A 19,279-nucleotide genomic window follows, 5' to 3' on the forward strand; every position below is an offset into this window, starting at 1 on the left:
TTAATGCAGTGACCACAGAAAAATTCTCATTAGAAAGTTAAAGAATGGTGAAACAGTTGTTTTGAAAAATGTAACAGGATGTAGTATTGTCAACACATTCATATTTACAAATGCTATATGTTATATCACTGAAAATACTTCACTTTTGATGAAATGTTAACTAAGTAAAATGTATATACCACCATCATGCACTCATTATGAACATAACATCTAAACAACTCTAATACAAAATGTAAGGATCAAGTGCTGCAGAGGCTTGACAGAAGATGGCACCATTTAAATATGTTTACTGAGATTTGACTTCTGGCAAGATCAAAGCACAACCACCAAGTAGCATAATGCTTCATACTGTATGTGCTTTCAAGTTTTCATGGCCGCTAGGAGTTTTCCTGCTAAATGAAGATTAATTACTTTCTACTTAATCCTCCATACAACCATAAGTGAATATGTTTCCAATTGAGCAATTGTTTAACTGTTTATGCTATACATTTTAACCAATAGGAAGATGGTTAATTTTCTTCTATTTAGGGTTAAAGGGTTAGGGTTAGCCCATCACAAACAGATTCATGTGCAATGTTTATGTTATAACCTGGTGGAGTGTCTGCACGCTGATGATTTATTTTTGGTGCATTTCCAAAAATATAAAATCTGTAAGAAACTCTTTATCTGGGTCAAAGTGTTCTTGAGTAATGTCATGAAAAGTGTAACAGACAGAAGTTGAAATCATCACAGTGTGGGTGGTAGTCATGGTTTAGATGAGTGGTATTTTCCTGCCTTTGGGATCTGGCCATTTGCACATATCTGTAAAAAAAGAAATTCTGAGTAAGACTTGATGTCTGCTGGAGACAGAATTCAAGGAATATCATTTTTCCATTAAAAGGAAGTGTAAAAGGAAGATTTGATGAGCATTTTTTTCACCACTCTGGCTCTAATGCTTGCGACTCAGCAGGGCTTATGATCTATGATGGGTTCCTGGAACAGTGAACGATGGGTGGCTAACGGCAAACTCGTGGAGCTCTCCTATGCCATTGAGCAGTTACCCTGAGGCATCAGGCGGAGAATGGGGAATCTGCTGCTGCAAGTTTGCTTTAGCTGTTTTGTTTTGAAAGGCAACTTTCATCATATTTCATAATACATGACCAGTATGAGTATATGAATATCTAAAATCGAATTATTTGACATATTGGGGCTTTAATCAATTATCTAAATCAAACTAGCTAGTGATTTAATGCGGAAATGTCTCTTTTGTTGAACTGCTTAAAACCCTGAAATGTAAAAAAAGGTTCACACTGCTTTGTATCTAAAGAACTAATAGTATAATCAGGGAAGTGCATAAGCAACACCTGCTCCTTGTGACTTTAGTGTGAAGTTAGTAGTAAGGTACTATAAATAAATGCTGTTATGTGGTGGAGAAAAAGGTACAATATTTCCCTGTGTGTTGTGAAGTAGAAGTAACAATACAATTATACAACTACATGTGCAGTACTTAAATTACTTCTATAACAAGTAGAATATATATGTAAAATATGTCTTAATATAAGTATAATAACTAGTTTTCATTTGGCAACTTGTTTTGTAAATGCTTTTGTCTTAAAAAGAAAAAAAAGATTGATCTGTCCAATCAATATCGATAACTAGTCCATATTTCTATTTTCACAAAGGAACTTACCTGTTTTTTCTCTGAGGAGGGTGCATTGGACGGTAGGTTTAAGGGGGAGACCACCTTACACATTCTCCTGTAGTAAAGCTCCAACATATATGAACTCTAATGTGTATCTGATGTTCAATGCTGCCAACAAAACAAGGCTTCAGAGACCAGCTCAATAGGAGGAAAGGTACATATCCACTCTGAAATGTATTGATGCCCAATTATAAACATATGTGCAGGAGGACCTTGAAATCAAGTAAAGAAGAGTTTGTTATTTCCAGCAGCACCACCAGTTATAGCTGTGAAAAGCTGATGTGTGCTGAAGTGTAGAGGTATAAGTATCTCCTGGAATTCAATTTCACTCATAATTGTCTCTCTGGAGGCACACACCTAGGAGAAAGGGCCAAACTAATTAAATATTGATACACTTTGTGACTTGACACTGTTCTTCACGGCTCTTTCTCACCTCCTCCTTCTCCCACAACTCTCGACAATGGGGATAAGATCAGGGCAGCACCTCTTCCCCCTGCCCGAAGGTCATTTGAGGTAGCCTCTCATTCTCTGCTGCAATGTTTAGTGTTGCATCTTCATTAAGGCAATAAAATGCTTATTAGAGATAAAATCCCTGCCACAATTTAAATAATTCTCATAAGTATCCCTACTAGCAAAGATCAATTGACTTGTTCACAGTGTCCTTGGACTTGTGCCCATGTTCTTTTAAAACAGATGTTTGATGATGTCCATGTGGTATATTCAAGCAGATTTTACCACCGCAGATTAGCTGACTTTTCAAAAGTTGGGCAGTTTAATCCTTCATTTCTGTCAAGGCAGCGGGAGAGTGGTACAAGTTAGTCATATAGATTTCCATCCCTCCACATGAGACAGCAGTTTAGTAAGTTATGTATTAAATCCTCCAAAACAAGTAACTTTGCAACTCCCTGCCCAGATTTAGCATGCTGTTAAAGAGGTCAAAACAACAACAAGTTAACATAGCAGCCTGCAGTCAAACATTCAAAAAGGTTCTTACTTAAGTTGGTGTTATTCATTTATTTAAAGGTTACAAATGTTACAGTCTTGTGTTGAGGTTGATGATACAACTGTTTTGGACACTGATTGATGATTATGGGCTGGCGCTCTGACCATCTCTTGCCCCCCATCCCACCCCCCATGGAGTCATCATCTGGTTGTTTTGTGCCCACGCCTCCTGTCACAGTGAGGCCGTGCCAGCTTGTAGAGCAGGTTTCAAAAGCAGCATCATGGTGCGCCTTTGTCACTCGCATGGTGATAAGCAATGCACAGTCACCGTCTCTCAATTATGTCCTGTCCAAAAACAGTGGTACATGATGATCTGTAAACTTTATCATGTAGTGTTTTAATGATCATTTGGTTAAAAGTTGATTGAATTGGTAATGCAGTGAGGAAAGTGCAATGAGGCTAAATTCAGCCCAATTCTGTGTTGAAGGGGTAGCATTTATTCATGTTGCTGCATGTCAGTGCTCTGATTTGATGTAGGGTGGATCCACTAGATGGAGCTACCCCTGCATTAAAACACGTGCACCTTACTCAGCTAATGATAGGGATTTGAGGCCAATCAGCAACAACTGTGAGGCAGATTGTGAAATGTTCACAGCTGACATTTGACATCTTGATTGGAAAATCACAGGTGTTACTCACAACATAACCACAGGTTGATCTAATCCAATGAAACAGCCGGTGAGCCAACATGCACAATGCAAGGATGTTCATGGTACAACTGCATTCCTTGGTTTCTTTTCCTTTTTCTAACCAGCTCAAATGTTTTTTTGAATTTTTTTTCTCTCCATGCAATATAAATGTAATACTGCCTGATTTTTACAGATCAAAAATAATGCAATTAACCGGAACTGGCCTTACTGTAATGGCTCAATAAAAAAAGGCATGATACCAGACTCTCTTATCTAGAGGTGCATAAGGAGAATGTTACTAAGAGGTTCAGGAGGAATACTGTCGCTAAAGGGCAGGTTTACAGTAGATTGCCCACTGGGAGGCTCATTAGGAAGTTGGGAGCAGGACATACTAAGAATTACTGCTGGTGAGGAATTATTGGAATGGCATGAGAGGTTTTTGCAAGACTGTGAGTCTTTTGAAAGAAAAAATAACACATTATTCCTTTCATAGATCAGAAGTTAAATGTTCTAAGCAATAAAATAAACACTTTCCTAATCAAATATATTCAGAATGACTTCTGCCACAGCCCTATTTGCTGTTATTGCCTGTAGCTTATGGTGGCTAATGCTACCAAACGTTTTCTTTGTAATTGATGTCACTCAGTCGATTTTATAACTTGTCTGTAATTGTCACTTTCTGGTTCATTGGGCACCATATCAGAATCAGAATCAGAATCAGAAACAGGTTTATTGCCAGGTAGGTTCGCGCATACTACAGTAGGAATTTGACTTGATGTCATGGTGCATACATAAAATATAAAAAACAAGAAATCTAATATACATATATATATATATATAATATATATAGCTAATGTTCCACTGTCTCTCTTTAATGACTGTTAAAGCAGAGCCTATGATTGGATGTTTTCATGACGGTCTTTTTCTTCAGGCTTCAACTATACCTCATGTGCCATCGAGCATATGAATGAGGAATTCACTGACAAATGACAGATGATGCTGTCTACGCATTACATTAAGTCAATTGCTTTTAGTGCGATGGGTACAAGCGTTTTACTGACTTTGCTGGATCGCCACTACACCACAGCTGTATTTATTCACACAGTTTAATTTATTTTCACAGGAAAAGGGACTGGAACAACAACACGAGAATCACATTTTCTGCCGGGTTACTGATAAATCTTAAATGAAAAGATTTGTGGGATCTCTGAAATAGCTGATAAACGTGCCAACCAAAGACTTTAATGTCTCACTTGCCAGGTAAGTCATGGGGTTTTTGCTGCCCTATATCGTGTCTAGGAAAGACATGGCAGCTTTATAACAAGCCAGAGCCTCTTGTGCTCATGAATACTATTCCCAAACATTGAATGTTAAGCAGTTAGATTGCACTCTCCCTCAGAAATAAGCCATTACAAGGCATTTCCCACAGCTGGGGATTCACACAGAACTACATACAACCCCCCTGAGGACATAATTGCTTTTTCAGTTTCTTCTTTTTGTTTCATCACTCAGTCTAACACAACTTTCTTCATAATTGCTGCGGAAAGAAGGAGAAAGATGAATCTTGCTCTTTAGAGGTGTTGACTCAATTTGTGTTGCTTCCATTTTACATGTATAGAAATAAGGAAAAATGAAAAAGAACATTGGAGTGAAAGAAGGTATGATAAAAATGTACACTGGTGATTGTTTAGGCTCCAGTGTGACTCCAACTGGGACTGGTTGTAGTTGTGTTAGCTGATGAGAATGATGGCATTCATTACAGAGCCCCCTGCTGTTAAAACGATGCAGCGTCTTGAGGGGAGGAGGGTACACCTGGATGAATATGTTTTATGTAACAAGGATATCTTTCTAGAAGGCTGCGCTGGTCCCAGTATTATTATCTGTCGAGCAGTTGGATTTCCATCCGTCTCTGTGGTCAGAGACACTGGCATTTCCAGATGGCATGAACACCCTGCTGCATAAAACTGCATATTAATTCCGGTCTTATCTCTTCTAGAAAGCTCACTAGTGCGTAATTCTAGTTATTTGTCAGGAAAGGGCAGAAATACAAAAAAGTTAAATGATAATTATCCTTTTCGGATGTGTAATTAAGTAGATAATTTGTTTATATATAATTTAGAATCAGTAATATTATTATATATCAATTTGACACTGCTTAATTTGGTATGGTGTACAAATTCTCATATTACATTTTTGTATTATTGTTTTACACATTCGAAATAAATCTAATCAAATCTGAAATATGGTTAAACATTATTTTCATGCTTCATTAATCATTCATTCTAGTGATTTAGAGGTTTAAGCAACTGGAACGGAGGACCAAATTAAATAATAAATAATACTCATTGTGCATATATATAGGCTTATTAGAGTATATATCTTCTTACTGAAAAATTATAATGTAGCTACTTGATATTGACTATTAGGCTTTATTTCTACTTTGTATTTAGATTTTATACAAATTCAAGATTTTAAATGTTGAATTATTTCTGGAATTGCAGGAAGAGTAGGACACACCTCTTTTTTTCTTGGCTTATCATTGTGGGAGCATGAACTCATAACTCAAATCATAGATAAAGCACAGATTGTTTTACATCTTTATGATGCAGACATAATAGGAGACGGCTGTGGAGGAAGCAGTGTTGCATAATAACCGGTGAGCTGAATCTTGTCACTTATATATGAATCACATTTACAAAGTTCCAATTAGCCTCTAAGCTGATATGACTATGTGTCTAATTAGATCCACTTTTATGTTTTATGTTTTACTTTTATGTTTTAAGGCATCTGGCAGCACAGATACGCTCTCATCTGTTGCTGACAGTGATCAGTCAAACATCACTGTAGCCCATTAAAATGTCTCCGGTGTATCCTCACTGTGGCCACCATTGTCGTGGAGCAACCTTGAATAGCGCTTAATAAATCCACCAGAGGGAGAGCAGCTGCAGGTCTAATCTGACAATGCCCAGGCAAGGGAGGTTTCTTTTGGGTTATCTTTCCGTCCTCTCATCACCATGTCGGTGGTCATAAAATGCTGCTTTGTGGCAGAGGATAAAAGCAACCCTGCTGATAACTGAGATTCCTCCCCCGCTGAGCTCCTGGAGATGGGGCCGAGACAGAGGAACCATTAGAGAAGAAAGAGGCAGTAATCTGATCATGTCCTATAGGGAAGATGCGGCATCAGTCAACTGTGCCTTAATGTCGATTGTCTGGGTTGGAGCAAACTTGTTCTGTGTTTACAACAGCTGACATCTTCCCATTTCTTAGTCGTATTCTCGTATCTGTATCATTATGATGTCTTTACTCACCTGACTGCAGGGGAACATATGGCTATAGGAGGAGGCTCGTAAAGTGAATTTCATGCTGGATGAGTGCCAACAGAAAACCCTTATATACTAGACGTTAGTACATTAACGCTTAGCTGATCTACATTGATGCCAATACTGATCCCTATCCACTTGTATTAGTATATATTTTAGAAGGGTATAAACCATTTCCACTACTAAGCACTTACAAATCAATTCCCCAAGACTATGTGAAATTAAGTCAGTGCCTTTTTACAAAACGTTTCCATGATTTCATCTCCATTTTAATCAAGTTCATCATAGGTTATAACTTTGTTAAAACTATTTCCTCGTAAAAATAATGGTCAAGACAAATGAATGTGAAAGCTTTGTGATATTGAATCCATTATTTTTATAAAAGCAGTGTCACATACCACGGGAAAGAAAATAGAGCAGGTTCTTCTAAAGCAGGGTTATAATGAATCCTCGCCCAGAATGTCAATTATTTCACATTTTCACATTGTCACTGCCTAGTTTTTATTTCCTTTTTTCAGCGTTTTTCTCCTATGAAAAAGGACTGTAAATAATCATGTTACTATATGTCACATTACTGTCAACATTAATTTCCTCCAGTAGCCACATCATCCATGAAGAAGCCTGAGGATGTACAAAACTGTCAAGAACAATGTGCTTTATGTTGCATTTCTTATGCCCATTTTAAGCATTCAAGCATTCCTTCAGCAGCATATCATCGTGAACATTATCTCAGCGCATGAGAGCCGGATGAGTATTTTCTTCATGCTCAGTGACTTGCTTTATTCCATTAAATTCTATTATAGCAACATATCGGTGCTGTTTATTCCCTGACTCACCGGCACAAAACTGCGGAGAAACATTTGATATGTGTGGGCGTGAGATATTCACACATCACTAGGCCATGACTTATAGGAGGCTGGATCCATAACGTCAACACCTAGTGTAATAAATTCATCCCACTGTCTGAAAGAGAGGCTTCAAAACCCTTTTTTTCTATCAACAACATTGTGCTCCTGCTCCAAGCTTTTTTAATCTGCTGACTAAGCTGGTGGCTAAGAACACAGCAAACCTTATCTAATCATTCTTAATATACATCGACAGGACTTTTCCTCCTGTTGGGGTCTGTTCTACAACAATGCAACACGCTGTACAATTCCCCAAACGCCTCCTAACACTTACTGAACCGGCTTGCTCTCTATGAATCATTTTGAAAATGCTAAAAGATTCATGGTTAGTTCAACGATTAAAGAAAAAGCACTATTCATGGCTGCATTTATTTGGCATGTAGGCAGGGTATAGCCATTATCTTTTTATCATTCATCTTTTCTGGATAAAGCCAGATTTAGGTGTCTGTTTTGTCTATCAGGTTGTCACAGGGTTGACCGCAATCATCACTCATGTCTACCAAATGTCTCCAGTGAAATATTTAAAAAATGACTGTGTATTGCAGCATGTGTGTTTTCATATGGATTCATGTGAGCAGATCTCTCTCATGTGTTTAATGCAGCAATGCTATCATCTCGGCACATCTCAATAAAAAAAAGTTGAAGCCAAGCGGTTGAACAGAGAGATAGGAGCCTATGAGAGAGGGGGTTGGGGGAATCTATAGGCGACTGTCACCGTGATGAATTAATCACAGGCAAAGTCAGCTTTCCTTCAATGTGCTGATCAAAGTCTCAAAGGGCCAAACCTGATTCAGGATTAGAGTAGCTGTATACTGTACCTGACTGGAACTGGAATCTATACTATCTTGGGATCAATTGATTATTTTTTCCTGTTGTAGATGTTGAATTATCATCGTATTTTTGTTTCTTATTGGATTTGGTTAGAATTTGGCCTTTTTAAAGATGGATCCTGTACTGGGACATTTGCTGCTTCAAGGAATACTCGATAACCAGAGATGCAGCCTGTTGGGAATGAAGTCATTACATTTCAGCCTACTGTCTTTTTTTGCGTCTCTGGCATATTTGTTTCTTGGTCTTTAAGGAATAAGACAATCTGAAAAGAAGAAAAGCAACACTGTAACGTCTTATGGTGCTCTGTCAGACATTCACTGATTCTAATTAGTTGTGTTGAATTGATAAACACCCAAGAGGAACATGACTATACATGTGTTGGCTATAAAAAGTTAAATGCATTGCAGCACTGGACTGCAGCTGACAGTCGTTCCTAACATGAGTTTCATGGAGGGAAAGCTTTCAAAGTAGGCTGAACAGATGTCAAGCGCTCCTTGTGGATATTAGCTTTCCATTCTGAAGCCGTGTTTGATAAAAAGATTATGACATTAAGAGTGGTGGAAATATGTTGGCTGAAATACCCAGGGGACACTCTAGAGTACCATTAGGCTTGTCGAAAAGTTATGATGTGATATTTTGTAATTCCAACTCCTCCGGCTGCCCTTGAGAGCTGTACACTGTAGAAAAGGTGAGTAGATTTAAAAAGTATAATAAGTGCAGCAAACCACAACCATCCACTGCTCTTACTGTGTACCACCTCCAGGTTTTCACTGGACCTTTAAGAGAACTTAACATGAGAGGATGCTTTCAAAAGTGCTGCTATCTAGAGATTAGAATTAAAGTCTCACTCTTCAAAATAACAAAAATAAATGTGTTGGATTCAGGTATGAAGCACACATTTCGATAAAAGGGCCTGCACTCAGCTGTTGACGTAAAAAGGGAGGGAACAAAAAGGCAAAATCTTCGACATCCCCTCCCAAAAGTAACAGACAACAAGCATTTATATATCATTTTTATTGTGATGTTATTCCTCTTAAAATGACCAAGCTTGGATTATCCTTCCGCTAATGTATCACAACCGAAACAGCTTTCCTTTTTCAAAAAGTCATGTTGGCAGGATTACACCTGCAGAGTGTAAAATCACATTTAGTCCGACAGGGTTCACTCAATCCATTGCTGAAAAGCAGAGAAGCCAAGTGTATTATTTATTTGGCAAAATTAAATGCAGGTTCTACAGCTGCATAAAGCACCTAAAACCTACCTCCTCCCAAAAGAATGTACCATACTGGATTTTTCGAGGAGAATTAATGTTGTTGGACTCTAAATCTAATTTGATCCTTGTTGGCAAATCCTCCTCTGTTGGGAGAGAGTGGAAATGGTTTAATTTAAAGCAAATGCATGCACACACAACCACAAAATAAGTGGATTAAAGTTATAGGACAGCCGAAGCGATTGACTAGCACTTTTGTCAGTGCTCTTGTTACAGATTAAAGCTGGAGTTTACTTAAGAGGAACACTTCTAATACATAATGGGAGAGTGGCAAAAGCTGCAAGCACATTTAAAGTTTCAGGTAGCTTTGATTTATAACAATTATTGCGTTATCATAAATACATTTCAACCTCTTATTAACAGACATAGTGCAGAGATACAGAAGAACCATATCATGTAGCGAGATCAGAACTTTGGACAGAGCTATTGGGTAAAAGATGGTTTTATGGGATTACTTAACTTGAATTATTCCTGTGAAACAAACTGTAATGGACATAAATGCATGTGCAGGTGTTACTAGTCAATCCCTCTAAAGCCCCCATGACAAATATAGGTTTCTGAAGGGTTCCTCTTAAATCTCAGAGGACTGGTTAAATTGGCCTTGTCAAGCCAGATCTAAATCAATAATCCCACACTCCTTGCACTAGCGTTCATGCCTTTTCACCTCTCACGTCAACCTTACACACCAGAAGTTGTGGGATGCATCAGATCTCAGTTACCCATTAAAGGGCCATTTGTGGACTGTTTTTTGAAATGACAAAATGATTGATTTCACCATATGTTCTCAATCATTGGGATCAGTTCTTGCTCAGCAGGGTGAGAGGAAATCCCTCATTCGCTTTTATGGCCGCTTCATTTCTCACTGTAGGCGGATGTGTGTCCTCCCTTGTCACCTCATCTTTATTCACAACGGGAAGCCTCGTGGCTGCACTCTGAAGGATTTTCTCTCCTCTGTTGTGCCAATACGTCCTGTGTATCCTGCACTGGCTGGCTAAGGTGTGCATTGAGCCACGGCTGGAGGGATTTAAGCATTTAACACTTAGCCCTTGACAACAAAATGACTGCTGCATAAGGCAAGGCAAGGCAAGGCAAGGCAAGTTCATTTATACAGCACCTTTCAGCACACGGCAACCCAAAGTGCTTTACAAAATAAAATAAAATAAATTTAAGAATAAATACAGTGGAAGCACATTATAAAAAGGCATTTAAAAACACACATGGATAAAAGCCAAACTGCAGTTTGAATTTGAACAACTCATCCAAATGCAGCATCAAAAAGATACATTTTTAATCTCGATTTAAAAGTATTAACAGTTGCAGCTGACCTGCAGGATTCAGGGAGTTTGTTCAAGATGGTCGGGGCATAACAACTAAATGCTGCTTCTCCATGTTTAGTTCTGCCTCTTGTAACAGAGAGCAGATCCGTCCCAGAAGACCTGAGACTCCTGGATGGTTCATACTTTTGCAGGAGATCGTTTATATAATTCGGTCCTAAACCATTTAGTGCTTTAAAAACCAGCAATAGTACTTTAAAATCAATTTGTTGGTAGACCGGAAGCCAGTGTGAAGACTTCAGAACTGGACTGATGTGATCCACTCTTTTAATGGTAGGTGGTACAGGTAGGCTGTCTATTTTAATATGGATAAATGTGTCACTTCACAGAGCAAATTAAGAAGAGTTAACACAGACAAGGATACTTTAAAGACAGAAATCAGGAAGCTTGGAGTTGAACAACAACCAACACTCAAAGAGATATTACTTTGGGTCAGGGAGACTATTTTTGGGGTAGATAATTCTGGACCTTTAACGGTGGTTGCCACCTGTCATAAAACTGTAAAAAGAAGACTGCAGACTGATTTTGAACTTGTTTGGTAAGTAAATGAAATACTTTCTTTAAATGTTGTGTTTTGATAATGGTATTTCTCTGGCAGTTGGTCTTTTTTTTAAATGGTGAGACTCAAGTAAATGTTGTACTATTACTTTATGCCGCTATTTTATGTTACTATCCATCTGTGCCTTTGGTACCATTAGTTTATTAATGCACTAAAGCTAAAACGTTACATTCCATGACTAAAGCAAAAAACCAAGATAAGTTGACGCGTATTAAGTAACATACTAAGTATTAAGGTATTAAAGGTCCCATGTCATACCTTTCTGGTTATTACCCGTCCCTGTCACGGGTTGTGAAACAAGCAGGACCCAAATGCAGATATAAACTGAAACTTCCTTTATTTCAAGGCTACGATATATATATATATATATATATATATATATAGACAATGACAAAACAGAACACTCACCGCAGAACTAGTCAGGGAACAAGACGAACCGACCAAGACAGACAGACAACCCAGAACTTAAATACACACAAGACTCAATCACACAACAAGACACAGGTGATGAGGGAGGAGAAAACACAGGGGCCCAGGTGAACATAATCAGACAATTAGACACACCAGGGAAACTAATGACAAGAGGAAAACACAGGGAAAAGGACCAGACAATAACCCAAAGGAAAACATGACATGGAAAACAGCAAAAACACCCAAACCTACAAAACTATAAACGTGACATAACATGAGAATCGTGACATAACCCCCCCCCTCAAGGGACGGATTCCAGACGTCCCAAAAAAACAAAAATCCAGCAGGGTGGGCGGAGGGGGTCTGGAGGACGGGTCTCGGGCGGACGGCCCGGGGGCAAGGCAGAGTTCAAAAAAGGGGAATTCGGGCGGACGGCCCGGGGGCAAGGCAGAGTGCATGGAGGGAATCTCGGGCGGACGGCCAGGGGGCAAGGCAGAGTCCGAGGAGGGGTGAAGACCCGACAGCTCCGGAGGCCGGTCAGGAGCCGGTGTCGGCAAGATCCCCCATGGAAGAGGACACAGGACCGGCAGGATCCCCGGCAGGATCCCCGGCAGGAGAGCAGTCGGCGGAATCCCCAACGCGACAGGACATGGAGTTGGCAGGACCCCAGCGGAAGACTAGTCGGCGGGACCTCCAACGTGGCAAGACATGGAGTTGGCAGGACCCCCGGCAGAAGGGCAGTCTGCGGGACCTCCAACGGCTCAGGACATGGGGTTGGCAGGACCCCCGGCAGAAGAGTAGTCTGCAGGACCTCCAACGGCACAGGACATGGGGTTGGCAGGACCCCCGGCAGAAGAGCAGTCTGCGGGACCTCCAACGGCTCAGGACATGGGGTTGGCAGGACCCCCGGCAGAAGAGTAGTCTGCGGGACCTCCAACGGGACCAGACATGGAGTTGGCAGGACCCCCGGCAGAAGAGTAGTCTGCGGGACCTCCAACGGCACAGGACATGGGGTTGGCAGGACCCTCGGCAGAAGGGAAGTCTGCGGGACCTCCAATGACACTTGAGTGGGTTGGTTCGCCAACAGAACCCGGGGAGCTGGCGTTGGATGGACAGCCAACAGGAGACGAGGTGCTGGAGTCGGCCGGTATGCCGACAAGACACGGGGCGCTGGCGTCGGACAGACAGCCATCAGGACACGGGGAGCTGGCGTCGGACGGACAGCCGACCGGAGACGAGGTGCTGGAGTCGGCCGGTATGCCGACAAGACACGGGGAGCTGGTGTCGGACGGACAGCCAACAGGACACGGGGAGCTGGCGTCGGCCGATGAGTCAGCAGGTGACGAAGAACCGGAGTCGGGACCATGGTTACTGGAGCCGGCACTGAAGCCGGGAACATGGCTGTAAGGTCCGGTTCTGGAGCCGGAAACATGGCTGTAAGGTTCGGTTCTGGAGCCGGAAACATGGCTGTGTGGGCCGGCACTGGAGCCGGAAACATGGCTGTGTGGGCCGGCACTGGAGCCGGAAACATGGCTGTAAGGTCCGGTTCTGGAGCCGGAAACAAGGTTCGGTTCTGGAGCCGGAAACATGGCTGTGTGGGCCTGCACTGGAGCAGGAAACATGGCTGTGTGGGCCGGCACTGGAGCAGGAAACATGGCTGTAAGGTCCGGTTCTGGAGCCTGAAACATGGCTGTAAGGTCCGGTTCTGGAGCCGGAAACATGGCTATAAGGTCCGGTTCTGGAGCCGGAAACATGGCTGTAAGGTCCGGTTCTGGAGCCGGAAACATGGCTGTAAGGTCCAATTCTGGAGCCGGAACCCTGGCTGCTGGGCGCGGAGCAGAAGCCTGGACCCTGGCTGTGTAAGCCAGGTAATGGAGTATGGAAGCAATGCTGCGTGGGCCGGTACTGGAGCATGGAGCCATGGCTGCTGGGGCCTGTTCTGGGGCTGGAACCATGGCTCTTGGGGCTTGAGCTGCTAGCTTGGCCTTGCGGCGACTCCTCTTAGCAGCCGCCTGAATACTCCGTGGACCTCCATAAGCCAGAAGAGTTCCAGAATATGACTCCTGGACAGGAGCAGGAACTGGGGCAGAAGCATGGGTTGACTGCAGACGGAACCCACCGAGGCGTATGGTGCCAGGTAGGGAATTGGGAGGCCGGGAGCTAGCATGCCTGGGGCTAGCAGGCCGGGAATCACACACAGGGAGGATCTTTGAAATCCAGCCAGGTATGAACTTCACCATACCTGGTTTCTCTCTAGCCATCTGGCGCGCCTCCGACAACACAGCCTCCCGCTGCTGAACTCCGGGTGCTCTCTTCCATCTATCCGAGCAGTTAGCCAAAAAAAAGGAAAAATGTAATAATTCCGACTCAAACGGATCTGCTGGGCCCATTTCTTGGTCGGTTCGTACTGTCACGGGTTGTGAAACAAGCAGGACCCAAACGCAGATATAAACTGAAACTTCCTTTATTTCAAGGCTATGATATATATATATAGACAATGACAAAACAGAACACTCACCGCAGAACTAGTCAGGGAACAAGACGAACCGACCAAGACAGACAGACAACCCAGAACTTAAATACAGACAAGACTCAATCACACAACAAGACACAGGTGAGGAGGGAGGAGAAAACACAGGGGCCCAGGTGAACATAATCAGACAATTAGACACACCAGGGAAACTAATGACAAGAGGAAAACACAGGGAAAAGGACCAGACAATAACCCAAAGGAAAACAAGACATGGAAAACAGCAAAAACACCCAAACCTACAAAACTATAAACGTGACATAACATGAGAATCGTTACAGTCCCCTTGTGTGTTATGTAGCTTTTTATGCATGTAAATGGTCTGCAAAGTCACAAACCCTCAAAGTACACCCTGTAGCAGAAAATACGTGTCTATGCTGGCCCAGAATGCCTCGTTGGAGATTTTCTTTTCCCATTTTTTTCTTCCAGGAAGGCGGGAACCAAGTGACGTAACGATGATCCAAATGGACCAATTGGTCCAAATGGACCAATCCGCGGAGCTCCTCACACACACACACTCAGCCAGTGTGCCACTTTTCTCAGCTGCAGCTCTGCAGATTTCTCAGCCTGGACCAGGGCCCGGTCCGAGCACACACAGACCCACAGCCAGGTTGTGTGTGTGTGTGTGTGTGTGTGTGTGTGTGTGTGTGTGTGTGTGTGTGTGTGTGTGTGTGTGTGTGTGTGTGTGTGTGTGTGTGTGTGTGTGTGTGTGTGTGTGTGTGTGTGTGTGTGTGTGTGTGTGTGTGTGTGTGTGTGTGTGTGCGTGCTCTGGCCGAGCTCGGGCCGGGCCTTGCCGTCCCGCAGACCCCACGCAGCAACCAGGAAACAACATCAGCAAGCCAGCACAAACTGTCCGCTCCATCTGTTTTCTCATCTGTTTTTCATTGTAACACATCACCCCATCGACTTCCGGTCCATGGGACCTTATTTCAGAAAAATAATGTATTGAAGTCAATGGAGAGAGAAAACTTATCTTTCGATCCCTTTTGAATTGTGCCATGAATTACACATATGATGTTTCTCAACCTTAAACAATCATTTCCATGTAAAAAAAAGAAAAGTTTGTCGTAAAACTGTTGAAATATAAGACTATGACAAATACGCAACTAGAAAGACTACTAATCCCAGAGTCGCGTAAGTGATGTCATAACTGTTTTCCTCCACTATGAGATAGCTAAAATCAGCGCCATATAGATATAATCTATCTATATGGCGCTGGCTAAGATAAGATAACTTAAAAAATATGCCTGTCTGCTTAGTACCAGGTTGTTATTATACCAGCAATGGATTTTGCTCGTTCTTTCGCTTCCCGTCTGATGAAAAGACCAGGAGTGGCTGGATCAAGTTAGCTACCTAGCTAGTAGCTAGCACGTTAGTTAGCATTACAGCCTTGTCATTTTTATTAGCCTTAACATGAAGTAACATAAAGTAACCCAACATGTTAAACAGTAAGAGTAGTAGTCATATTTCGTGAACCCTTTGAAGAGTACTGTCACACCTGATCAATGACATTTGTTAGAAATTAAAATCAATGTTTTAATGGGGAAATGTAGTTTAAACATGCCGTCAGTTTTAATGCTCTTTTATACTGAAAAACCAGAAATTCTTGTGCACAAGCAGTTAAGCTTTTATTCTGAAAATCCTTCATCTCCGGTTAGCATTTAGCATGTGGCTAATATACGATTTCCTGAAGAGGTGAATTTAGTAGCGAAATGATATGGAGTGGTGCAAACCGAAGCCTACTGATTTAACACTACAACTATAGATGTCGAGATACTACCATGCTGAATATTAAATGAAGGTACAGTTTATTTGAATACATTGTTTACAGACGAGAGTAGCATGTGACAACATCCGGAATGACCGGAAACCAAACGAGCCGAGAAGTATTGTTTAGAGTATTGATTACAGCGTTTAGAATGTGTTAAATGAAAAGTGATGAAAGAGAATATGAGGAGAAACGGTGTGTTAAGCATATATTGAATGTGAAAAGAACCTATCCTCTGTTTAAATGCAATAACGGACATTGGAGACGAGGCGAGCCGGCTGGCGGGGAGGAGCCAGCACACCATATATAAACCACCGGAGGAGAGATCCACTCGCTTGGCTTCCCTATCGAGGAGCGGATCACAGCTGTTTGTCTGACTGAACAATATTCTGTCTGTAACACTACCGCGCCTTTTTAAATTAAAGTACCCAATTGAACTTTCACAGAGACTCCATTTAGTCTCCTATTTTAAAGCTTCTCTCCTGGTCGGGAGAATAACGAACACAGTTAACACATTCTATAATACACAATTTAAGCCCGGGGGAGAAATGCTAACGCTACATTAGCATCTGCGATCTTTCCTACTTCACGCTATCTGCACAAATGGATGACATTAAACTAATGCTGTCAAAATTATCGCCTTAACGGCGGTAATTAATTTTTTGAATTAATTGCGTTAAAATATTTTACTTATGCGCAGAATGGCCGCCCCATACATCCCACCAGTGGCAGCGCTGGGGTATGGTTGGGGCAGCGCCATATATCTATATGGCGCCATATATCTATATGGCGCTGGGTTGGGGTAGGCTACACCCATACCAAGAAATGGCTTAGCCCCACCATGAGAAATGATGTTAAAGTAAGCAAAATAAAGCCCGCCAACTCGCGCCGAGAATTGCACAGACAGCAGTTAGTAAGATTGATTTCAGTAGCCACTTGCCTGGAAATACCGAAGACCAGAAACGGTTTTGAAAACTTTTGTCACGTAGTGATCGTCTTCTCAATAGAACATCTTTGATAATGTCTTCTGGCCAATCAGAATCAAGATAACGGCGTGGTGTTGTTGCAGGAAGTCCCGACGGAGAATACTTTTGCTGTAGTACATCTCTATATACATCCATACAACATTAAGTGTTGATAGAAATCAACACGTAATGAAATAAGACCCCACGGTTTGATGATAGGTGTGTGGGCTGTCTTTCATTTTGACACACAGAACAATGTTATAATAAACATACATACATACTAGGGATGCCAGAAACTGACCATGATCAAATTTGAAAATCGGACAGCCCTGGCGAATATTAATCGATTAGTCGCCTGCGCTGCTGGCTTCCTCCAAGTTTACAGTAAAACAAACTGGTGGTGTGACCAATGGCCATTTACAATTACAAATAATATTACTATTATTAGCATTAATCTGCATTATTGGTTGAAACTAAGCCAGGAAAAAAAGCAAAACATAAATAATAATAAAAAAATATATAAATAAAATCGAATTTTTAAAATAATTTTCGATTATGGAGACTAACGAATATTCGAAAAATCGAATAATCGCTGGCATCTCTAATACATACTGTATGTTAAATGGATATATCCGCCTTCTTTCATTTATCTTTCCATTCCCACAACAATATACATAAAGAAATGGCATATTTTGGACATAGTTCGAATGGTGATTAATCATGATTAATTAATTTTTAAGCTGTGATTAATCTGATTAAAAATTGTAATCGTTTGACAGCCCTACAATAAACATTAAAAAGACCAGGCAGTTCAGAGAGAATCAAAGGCAGGCAAGCAGCTTTGCATGACATTCTTCTGGACGTGTTTCATTGTGGTGATAGTGAGCGTAGTCAATCCTTTTGTTGACAAGACAGTAGTGACGACCATCTTGGTGACATGTGTTGTTCTGCTACACCGGAGATGTAATTCATTCAGCGTTTCACACAAACAAATGTGTTACTTCACAGTTTTACGACACATTTTAATTTTTTTGACTTGCAAAATTATCTTTTAAAACTGACAAACGTCATATGCGTGGCACAATTCAAATGGGATCGAAAGATAATCTTTCTCTCTCCATTGACTTCAATAGGCTCTGTGCACAAGATGGCGTCTATAAACCTCCGGTTCATTGAGTGTGCGGTTGTAAACTTCCGGTCTACGGTCTGGAGTGGTTGAGCGGGTAGATAGCGATATACATATGCACGATAGAGAGAGAGAGAGAGAGAGAGAGAGAGAGAGAGAGAGAGAGAGAGAGAAAGATAGATAGATAGATAGCATACAGATAGCGATAGATAACATAGAGAGATAGATAGATAGATAAATAGATAGATAGAGAGATAGATACATAGATAGATAGATAGATAGATAACATACAGATAGCATACAGATATATATATATATATATATATTTCTATTAATCATTTTCGGCCTTTCGGCATTCGGTTTTCGGCCAACTGTTTCCTATTTTCGGTATCGGTTTCGGCCAAGAATTTCCCATTCGGTGCACCCCTAGTTCAAAGCCTCAATCAGGTTCATGTTCTGGGGTTTTGATGTAGCTATTGTAGGTAACCTGTGATTTAGGATTAAAAAAAGCCAAGCTAGCTGACGTTTTACAACAGATTTGTGATAATAGTGACAATAAATTTGCTCACATCAACTGGTAGCTAGCTATGTGTGTGTAGCATGAAGGGGCTACAGATTTATTTTCGTTTTGTAACCCTCTCGTGTAAAATAATAAATACATTAGCTAAACCCAAACTTAGCTTTCATCAAAGATTCTTTATGAGAGGTTGAAAACCGTCTGCTTTCATGGAAACCCCAGAAACTTGTTTTTACGGCTGCTGTTCTTTACTGTATGGTTAGTATAATCGTCTTGGTGTTGGTAGCTCGTAGTTATTCCATGCAAAGAGAACAGGTGTAGCTCCTTTCTGTACTCTGTTCAGTCCTCCAGCTGTGACCAATAAGTCTCCTGGTCGAAAATGCCTAGGCCTACTACACACACAGGTATTTTTTGTGGGGCTGGAATTGTCC

Source organism: Notothenia rossii (genome assembly GCF_949606895.1).
Source record: "Notothenia rossii genome assembly, chromosome: 6".
NCBI lineage: Eukaryota > Metazoa > Chordata > Actinopteri > Perciformes > Nototheniidae > Notothenia > Notothenia rossii.